Source organism: Phoxinus phoxinus, assembly GCF_949152265.1.
Source record: "Phoxinus phoxinus genome assembly, chromosome: 24".
In the NCBI taxonomy this organism is placed as follows: Eukaryota; Metazoa; Chordata; class Actinopteri; order Cypriniformes; family Leuciscidae; genus Phoxinus; species Phoxinus phoxinus.
In genome coordinates, this window is record NC_136899.1 from 132501 (window position 1) to 142500 (window position 10000).

The 10000-nt window shown below is 40.9% G+C and overlaps 1 long non-coding RNA gene across 1 annotated transcript in view; it reads left to right on the plus strand.

Moving 5' to 3' along the window:
- Positions 1 to 80, plus strand: part of LOC306992976 — a 5129-nt gene extending 5049 nt beyond the window's left edge. Inside the window, exon 3 of the long non-coding RNA XR_013796377.1 lies at positions 1 to 80. This exon is cut by the window's left edge and continues 270 nt beyond it. This is a non-coding gene — a long non-coding RNA (uncharacterized lncRNA).
- Positions 81 to 10000: the final 9920 nt, after the last annotated feature.

A 10000-nucleotide genomic window follows, 5' to 3' on the forward strand; every position in this document is an offset into this window, starting at 1 on the left:
AAACTTGAATTGAATTGAATTGAATATTAGGCGAGTCCACTACTGAGAAGAGCCGACGTCGACTTAATCTCTGCAGCCCAAAACACAGCAAACATTATTAATAAATTATTCAAATGTTTAAACCGTCTCGACACACTGAAGATCCTCGCGTCTGCGACGCGCTGTGGCTTTATGATCAGGCCATGTCTTATATAGGCAATTAGGCTCATATGATTTATGGATTATTAAACGCGTGGTTAGTCGACTAATCGCTTAAACGACTGCTAGTCGACTATAGAAGTGTTTAGTCGAGGGAAGCCCTGCACTGAACTGCAGACACTCTTCAGTCTGTTTGGCATCAAATATCATGAATATCAAACCTCTGAATAACCGAGACTGACTGTGTTCTCTCAGCGTTTCTCAGGGACGTCCGTCTGTGAAGAGTTCACTCCTGTTCACTAGTGTTCATCACTGATGTAAAGCTGAGTTCTGTTCACTAGTGTTCATCACTGATGTAAAGCTGAGCTCTGTTCACTAGTGTTCATCACTGATGTAAAGCTGAGCTCTGTTCACTAGTGTTCATCACTGATGTAAAGCTGAGCTCTGTTCACTAGTGTTCATCACTGATGTAAAGCTGAGTTCTGTTCACTAGTGTTCATCACTGATGTAAAGCTGAGCTCTGTTCACTAGTGTTCATCACTGATGTAAAGCTGAGTCCTGTTCACTAGTGTTCATCACTGATGTAAAGCTGAGCTCTGTTCACTAGTGTTCATCACTGATGTAAAGCTGAGTCCTGTTCACTAGTGTTCATCACTGATGTAAAGCTGAGTTCTGTTCACTAGTGTTTATCACTGATGTAAAGCTGAGTTCTGTTCACTAGTGGTCATCACTGATGTAAAGCTGAGTTCTGTTCACTAGTGTTCATCACTGATGTAAAGCTGAGTTCTGTTCACTAGTGTTTATCACTGATGTAAAGCTGAGTTCTGTTCACTAGTGTTCATCACTGATGTAAAGCTGAGTTCTGTTCACTAGTGTTCATCACTGATGTAAAGCTGAGTTCTGTTCACTAGTGTTCATCACTGATGTAAAGCTGTGCTCTGTTCACTAGTGTTCATCACTGATGTAAAGCTGAGTCCTGTTCACTAGTGTTCATCACTGATGTAAAGCTGAGTTCTGTTCACTAGTGTTCATCACTGATGTAAAGCTGAGTTCTGTTCACTAGTGTTCATCACTGATGTAAAGCTGAGCTCTGTTCACTAGTGTTCATCACTGATGTAAAGCTGAGTCCTGTTCACTAGTGTTCATCACTGATGTAAAGCTGAGTTCTGTTCACTAGTGTTCATCACTGATGTAAAGCTGAGTTCTGTTCACTAGTGTTCATCACTGATGTAAAGCTGAGTCCTGTTCACTAGTGTTCATCACTGATGTAAAGCTGAGCTCTGTTCACTAGTGTTCATCACTGATGTAAAGCTGAGTCCTGTTCACTAGTGTTCATCACTGATGTAAAGCTGAGTTCTGTTCACTAGTGTTCATCACTGATGTAAAGCTGAGTTCTGTTCACTAGTGGTCATCACTGATGTAAAGCTGAGTTCTGTTCACTAGTGTTCATCACTGATGTAAAGCTGAGTTCTGTTCACTAGTGTTTATCACTGATGTAAAGCTGAGTTCTGTTCACTAGTGTTCATCACTGATGTAAAGCTGAGTTCTGTTCACTAGTGTTCATCACTGATGTAAAGCTGAGTTCTGTTCACTAGTGTTCAGCACTGATGTAAAGCTGAGTTCTGTTCACTAGTGTTCAGCACTGATGTAAAGCTGAGTCCTGTTCACTAGTGTTCATCACTGATGTAAAGCTGAGTTCTGTTCACTAGTGTTCATCACTGATGTAAAGCTGAGCTCTGTTCACTAGTGTTCATCACTGATGTAAAGCTGAGTCCTGTTCACTAGTGTTCATCACTGATGTAAAGCTGAGTTCTGTTCACTAGTGTTCATCACTGATGTAAAGCTGAGTCCTGTTCACTAGTGTTCATCACTGATGTAAAGCTGAGTTCTGTTCACTAGTGTTCATCACTGATGTAAAGCTGAGTTCTGTTCACTAGTGTTCATCACTGATGTAAAGCTGAGTTCTGTTCACTAGTGTTCAGCACTGATGTAAAGCTGAGTTCTGTTCACTAGTGTTCATCACTGATGTAAAGCTGAGTTCTGTTCACTAGTGTTCATCACTGATGTAAAGCTGTGCTCTGTTCACTAGTGTTCATCACTGATGTAAAGCTGTGCTCTGTTCACTAGTGTTCATCACTGATGTAAAGCTGAGTTCTGTTCACTAGTGTTCATCACTGATGTAAAGCTGAGTTCTGTTCACTAGTGTTCATCACTGATGTAAAGCTGAGCTCTGTTCACTAGTGTTCATCACTGATGTAAAGCTGAGTTCTGTTCACTAGTGGTCATCACTGATGTAAAGCTGAGTTCTGTTCACTAGTGTTCATCACTGATGTAAAGCTGAGTTCTGTTCACTAGTGTTTATCACTGATGTAAAGCTGAGTTCTGTTCACTAGTGTTCATCACTGATGTAAAGCTGAGTTCTGTTCACTAGTGTTCATCACTGATGTAAAGCTGAGTTCTGTTCACTAGTGTTCAGCACTGATGTAAAGCTGAGTTCTGTTCACTAGTGTTCATCACTGATGTAAAGCTGTGCTCTGTTCACTAGTGTTCATCACTGATGTAAAGCTGAGTCCTGTTCACTAGTGTTCATCACTGATGTAAAGCTGAGTTCTGTTCACTAGTGTTCAGCACTGATGTAAAGCTGAGTTCTGTTCACTAGTGTTCATCACTGATGTAAAGCTGAGTCCTGTTCACTAGTGTTCATCACTGATGTAAAGCTGAGTCCTGTTCACTAGTGTTCATCACTGATGTAAAGCTGAGTTCTGTTCACTAGTGTTCATCACTGATGTAAAGCTGTGCTCTGTTCACTAGTGTTCATCACTGATGTAAAGCTGAGTCCTGTTCACTAGTGTTCATCACTGATGTAAAGCTGAGTTCTGTTCACTAGTGTTCATCACTGATGTAAAGCTGAGTTCTGTTCACTAGTGTTCAGCACTGATGTAAAGCTGAGTCCTGTTCACTAGTGTTCATCACTGATGTAAAGCTGAGCTCTGTTCACTAGTGTTCATCACTGATGTAAAGCTGAGTTCTGTTCACTAGTGTTCATCACTGATGTAAAGCTGAGTTCTGTTCACTAGTGTTCATCACTGATGTAAAGCTGTGCTCTGTTCACTAGTGTTCATCACTGATGTAAAGCTGAGTTCTGTTCACTAGTGTTCATCACTGATGTAAAGCTGTGCTCTGTTCACTAGTGTTCATCACTGATGTAAAGCTGAGTTCTGTTCACTAGTGTTCATCACTGATGTAAAGCTGAGTTCTGTTCACTAGTGTTCATCACTGATGTAAAGCTGAGTCCTGTTCACTAGTGTTCATCACTGATGTAAAGCTGAGTTCTGTTCACTAGTGTTCATCACTGATGTAAAGCTGAGCTCTGTTCACTAGTGTTCATCACTGATGTAAAGCTGAGTCCTGTTCACTAGTGTTCATCACTGATGTAAAGCTGAGCTCTGTTCACTAGTGTTCATCACTGATGTTCATCACTGATGTAAAGCTGAGTCCTGTTCACTAGTGTTCATCACTGATGTAAAGCTGAGTCCTGTTCACTAGTGTTCATCACTGATGTAAAGCTGAGCTCTGTTCACTAGTGTTCATCACTGATGTAAAGCTGAGCTCTGTTCACTAGTGTTCATCACTGATGTAAAGCTGAGTCCTGTTCACTAGTGTTCATCACTGATGTAAAGCTGAGTTCTGTTCACTAGTGTTCATCACTGATGTAAAGCTGAGTTCTGTTCACTAGTGTTCAGCACTGATGTAAAGCTGAGTCCTGTTCACTAGTGTTCATCACTGATGTAAAGCTGAGCTCTGTTCACTAGTGTTCATCACTGATGTAAAGCTGAGTTCTGTTCACTAGTGTTCATCACTGATGTAAAGCTGTGCTCTGTTCACTAGTGTTCATCACTGATGTAAAGCTGAGTTCTGTTCACTAGTGTTCAGCACTGATGTAAAGCTGAGTTCTGTTCACTAGTGTTCAGCACTGATGTAAAGCTGAGTTCTGTTCACTAGTGTTCATCACTGATGTAAAGCTGTGCTCTGTTCACTAGTGTTCATCACAGATGTAAAGCTGAGCTCTGTTCACTAGTGTTCATCACTGATGTAAATCTGAGTCCTGTTCACTAGTGTTCATCACTGATGTAAAGCTGAGTTCTGTTCACTAGTGTTCATCACTGATGTAAATCTGAGTCCTGTTCACTAGTGTTCATCACTGATGTAAAGCTGAGTTCTGTTCACTAGTGTTCATCACTGATGTAAAGCTGAGTTCTGTTCACTAGTGTTCATCACTGATGTAAATCTGAGTCCTGTTCACTAGTGTTCATCACTGATGTAAAGCTGTGCTCTGTTCACTAGTGTTCATCACTGATGTAAAGCTGAGTTCTGTTCACTAGTGTTCATCACTGATGTAAAGCTGTGCTCTGTTCACTAGTGTTCATCACTGATGTAAAGCTGAGTTCTGTTCACTAGTGTTCATCACTGATGTAAAGCTGTGCTCTGTTCACTAGTGTTCATCACTGATGTAAAGCTGAGCTCTGTTCACTAGTGTTCATCACTGATGTAAAGCTGAGTTCTGTTCACTAGTGTTCATCACTGATGTAAAGCTGTGCTCTGTTCACTAGTGTTCATCACTGATGTAAAGCTGAGTTCTGTTCACTAGTGTTCAGCACTGATGTAAAGCTGAGTTCTGTTCACTAGTGTTCAGCACTGATGTAAAGCTGAGTTCTGTTCACTAGTGTTCATCACTGATGTAAAGCTGTGCTCTGTTCACTAGTGTTCATCACTGATGTAAAGCTGAGCTCTGTTCACTAGTGTTCATCACTGATGTAAATCTGAGTCCTGTTCACTAGTGTTCATCACTGATGTAAAGCTGAGTTCTGTTCACTAGTGTTCATCACTGATGTAAATCTGAGTCCTGTTCACTAGTGTTCATCACTGATGTAAAGCTGAGTTCTGTTCACTAGTGTTCATCACTGATGTAAAGCTGAGTTCTGTTCACTAGTGTTCATCACTGATGTAAATCTGAGTCCTGTTCACTAGTGTTCATCACTGATGTAAAGCTGTGCTCTGTTCACTAGTGTTCATCACTGATGTAAAGCTGAGTTCTGTTCACTAGTGTTCATCACTGATGTAAAGCTGAGTCCTGTTCACTAGTGTTCATCACTGATGTAAAGCTGTGCTCTGTTCACTAGTGTTCATCACTGATGTAAAGCTGAGTTCTGTTCACTAGTGTTCATCACTGATGTAAAGCTGAGTTCTGTTCACTAGTGTTCATCACTGATGTAAAGCTGTGCTCTGTTCACTAGTGTTCATCACTGATGTAAAGCTGAGTCCTGTTCACTAGTGTTCATCACTGATGTAAAGCTGAGTTCTGTTCACTAGTGTTCAGCACTGATGTAAAGCTGAGTTCTGTTCACTAGTGTTCATCACTGATGTAAAGCTGAGTCCTGTTCACTAGTGTTCATCACTGATGTAAAGCTGAGTCCTGTTCACTAGTGTTCATCACTGATGTAAAGCTGAGTTCTGTTCACTAGTGTTCATCACTGATGTAAAGCTGTGCTCTGTTCACTAGTGTTCATCACTGATGTAAAGCTGAGTCCTGTTCACTAGTGTTCATCACTGATGTAAAGCTGAGTTCTGTTCACTAGTGTTCATCACTGATGTAAAGCTGAGTTCTGTTCACTAGTGTTCATCACTGATGTAAAGCTGAGCTCTGTTCACTAGTGTTCATCACTGATGTAAAGCTGAGTCCTGTTCACTAGTGTTCATCACTGATGTAAAGCTGAGTTCTGTTCACTAGTGTTCATCACTGATGTAAAGCTGAGTTCTGTTCACTAGTGTTCATCACTGATGTAAAGCTGAGTCCTGTTCACTAGTGTTCATCACTGATGTAAAGCTGAGCTCTGTTCACTAGTGTTCATCACTGATGTAAAGCTGAGTCCTGTTCACTAGTGTTCATCACTGATGTAAAGCTGAGTTCTGTTCACTAGTGTTCATCACTGATGTAAAGCTGAGTTCTGTTCACTAGTGGTCATCACTGATGTAAAGCTGAGTTCTGTTCACTAGTGTTCATCACTGATGTAAAGCTGAGTTCTGTTCACTAGTGTTTATCACTGATGTAAAGCTGAGTTCTGTTCACTAGTGTTCATCACTGATGTAAAGCTGAGTTCTGTTCACTAGTGTTCATCACTGATGTAAAGCTGAGTTCTGTTCACTAGTGTTCAGCACTGATGTAAAGCTGAGTTCTGTTCACTAGTGTTCATCACTGATGTAAAGCTGAGTCCTGTTCACTAGTGTTCATCACTGATGTAAAGCTGAGTCCTGTTCACTAGTGTTCATCACTGATGTAAAGCTGAGTTCTGTTCACTAGTGTTCATCACTGATGTAAAGCTGTGCTCTGTTCACTAGTGTTCATCACTGATGTAAAGCTGAGTTCTGTTCACTAGTGTTCATCACTGATGTAAAGCTGAGTTCTGTTCACTAGTGTTCAGCACTGATGTAAAGCTGAGTTCTGTTCACTAGTGTTCATCACTGATGTAAAGCTGAGTCCTGTTCACTAGTGTTCATCACTGATGTAAAGCTGAGTCCTGTTCACTAGTGTTCATCACTGATGTAAAGCTGAGTCCTGTTCACTAGTGTTCATCACTGATGTAAAGCTGAGTTCTGTTCACTAGTGTTCATCACTGATGTAAAGCTGTGCTCTGTTCACTAGTGTTCATCACTGATGTAAAGCTGAGTTCTGTTCACTAGTGTTCATCACTGATGTAAAGCTGAGTTCTGTTCACTAGTGTTCAGCACTGATGTAAAGCTGAGTCCTGTTCACTAGTGTTCATCACTGATGTAAAGCTGAGCTCTGTTCACTAGTGTTCATCACTGATGTAAAGCTGAGTTCTGTTCACTAGTGTTCATCACTGATGTAAAGCTGAGTTCTGTTCACTAGTGTTCATCACTGATGTAAAGCTGTGCTCTGTTCACTAGTGTTCATCACTGATGTAAAGCTGAGTTCTGTTCACTAGTGTTCATCACTGATGTAAAGCTGTGCTCTGTTCACTAGTGTTCATCACTGATGTAAAGCTGAGTTCTGTTCACTAGTGTTCATCACTGATGTAAAGCTGAGTTCTGTTCACTAGTGTTCATCACTGATGTAAAGCTGAGTCCTGTTCACTAGTGTTCATCACTGATGTAAAGCTGAGTTCTGTTCACTAGTGTTCATCACTGATGTAAAGCTGAGCTCTGTTCACTAGTGTTCATCACTGATGTAAAGCTGAGTCCTGTTCACTAGTGTTCATCACTGATGTAAAGCTGAGTTCTGTTCACTAGTGTTCATCACTGATGTAAAGCTGAGTCCTGTTCACTAGTGTTCATCACTGATGTAAAGCTGAGTTCTGTTCACTAGTGTTCATCACTGATGTAAAGCTGAGTTCTGTTCACTAGTGTTCATCACTGATGTAAAGCTGAGTTCTGTTCACTAGTGTTCAGCACTGATGTAAAGCTGAGTTCTGTTCACTAGTGTTCATCACTGATGTAAAGCTGAGTTCTGTTCACTAGTGTTCATCACTGATGTAAAGCTGTGCTCTGTTCACTAGTGTTCATCACTGATGTAAAGCTGTGCTCTGTTCACTAGTGTTCATCACTGATGTAAAGCTGAGTTCTGTTCACTAGTGTTCATCACTGATGTAAAGCTGAGTTCTGTTCACTAGTGTTCATCACTGATGTAAAGCTGAGCTCTGTTCACTAGTGTTCATCACTGATGTAAAGCTGAGTTCTGTTCACTAGTGGTCATCACTGATGTAAAGCTGAGTTCTGTTCACTAGTGTTCATCACTGATGTAAAGCTGAGTTCTGTTCACTAGTGTTTATCACTGATGTAAAGCTGAGTTCTGTTCACTAGTGTTCATCACTGATGTAAAGCTGAGTTCTGTTCACTAGTGTTCATCACTGATGTAAAGCTGAGTTCTGTTCACTAGTGTTCAGCACTGATGTAAAGCTGAGTTCTGTTCACTAGTGTTCATCACTGATGTAAAGCTGTGCTCTGTTCACTAGTGTTCATCACTGATGTAAAGCTGAGTTCTGTTCACTAGTGTTCATCACTGATGTAAAGCTGAGTTCTGTTCACTAGTGTTCATCACTGATGTAAAGCTGAGTTCTGTTCACTAGTGTTCATCACTGATGTAAAGCTGAGTTCTGTTCACTAGTGTTCATCACTGATGTAAAGCTGTGCTCTGTTCACTAGTGTTCATCACTGATGTAAAGCTGAGTTCTGTTCACTAGTGTTCATCACTGATGTAAAGCTGTGCTCTGTTCACTAGTGTTCATCACTGATGTAAAGCTGAGTTCTGTTCACTAGTGTTCATCACTGATGTAAAGCTGAGTTCTGTTCACTAGTGTTCATCACTGATGTAAAGCTGAGTCCTGTTCACTAGTGTTCATCACTGATGTAAAGCTGAGTTCTGTTCACTAGTGTTCATCACTGATGTAAAGCTGAGCTCTGTTCACTAGTGTTCATCACTGATGTAAAGCTGAGTCCTGTTCACTAGTGTTCATCACTGATGTAAAGCTGAGCTCTGTTCACTAGTGTTCATCACTGATGTAAAGCTGAGCTCTGTTCACTAGTGTTCATCACTGATGTAAAGCTGAGTTCTGTTCACTAGTGTTCATCACTGATGTAAATCTGAGTCCTGTTCACTAGTGTTCATCACTGATGTAAAGCTGAGTCCTGTTCACTAGTGTTCATCACTGATGTAAAGCTGAGTTCTGTTCACTAGTGTTCATCACTGATGTAAAGCTGAGTTCTGTTCACTAGTGTTCAGCACTGATGTAAAGCTGAGTCCTGTTCACTAGTGTTCATCACTGATGTAAAGCTGAGCTCTGTTCACTAGTGTTCATCACTGATGTAAAGCTGAGTTCTGTTCACTAGTGTTCATCACTGATGTAAAGCTGTGCTCTGTTCACTAGTGTTCATCACTGATGTAAAGCTGAGTTCTGTTCACTAGTGTTCAGCACTGATGTAAAGCTGAGTTCTGTTCACTAGTGTTCAGCACTGATGTAAAGCTGAGTTCTGTTCACTAGTGTTCATCACTGATGTAAAGCTGTGCTCTGTTCACTAGTGTTCATCACTGATGTAAAGCTGAGCTCTGTTCACTAGTGTTCATCACTGATGTAAATCTGAGTCCTGTTCACTAGTGTTCATCACTGATGTAAAGCTGAGTTCTGTTCACTAGTGTTCATCACTGATGTAAATCTGAGTCCTGTTCACTAGTGTTCATCACTGATGTAAAGCTGAGTTCTGTTCACTAGTGTTCATCACTGATGTAAAGCTGAGTTCTGTTCACTAGTGTTCATCACTGATGTAAATCTGAGTCCTGTTCACTAGTGTTCATCACTGATGTAAAGCTGTGCTCTGTTCACTAGTGTTCATCACTGATGTAAAGCTGAGTTCTGTTCACTAGTGTTCATCACTGATGTAAAGCTGTGCTCTGTTCACTAGTGTTCATCACTGATGTAAAGCTGAGTTCTGTTCACTAGTGTTCATCACTGATGTAAAGCTGTGCTCTGTTCACTAGTGTTCATCACTGATGTAAAGCTGAGCTCTGTTCACTAGTGTTCATCACTGATGTAAAGCTGAGTTCTGTTCACTAGTGTTCATCACTGATGTAAAGCTGTGCTCTGTTCACTAGTGTTCATCACTGATGTAAAGCTGAGTTCTGTTCACTAGTGTTCATCACTGATGTAAAGCTGAGTTCTGTTCACTATTGTTCAGCACTGATGTAAAGCTGAGTTCTGTTCACTAGTGTTCATCACTGATGTAAAGCTGTGCTCTGTTCACTAGTGTTCATCACTGATGTAAAGCTGAGCTCTGTTCACTAGTGTTCATC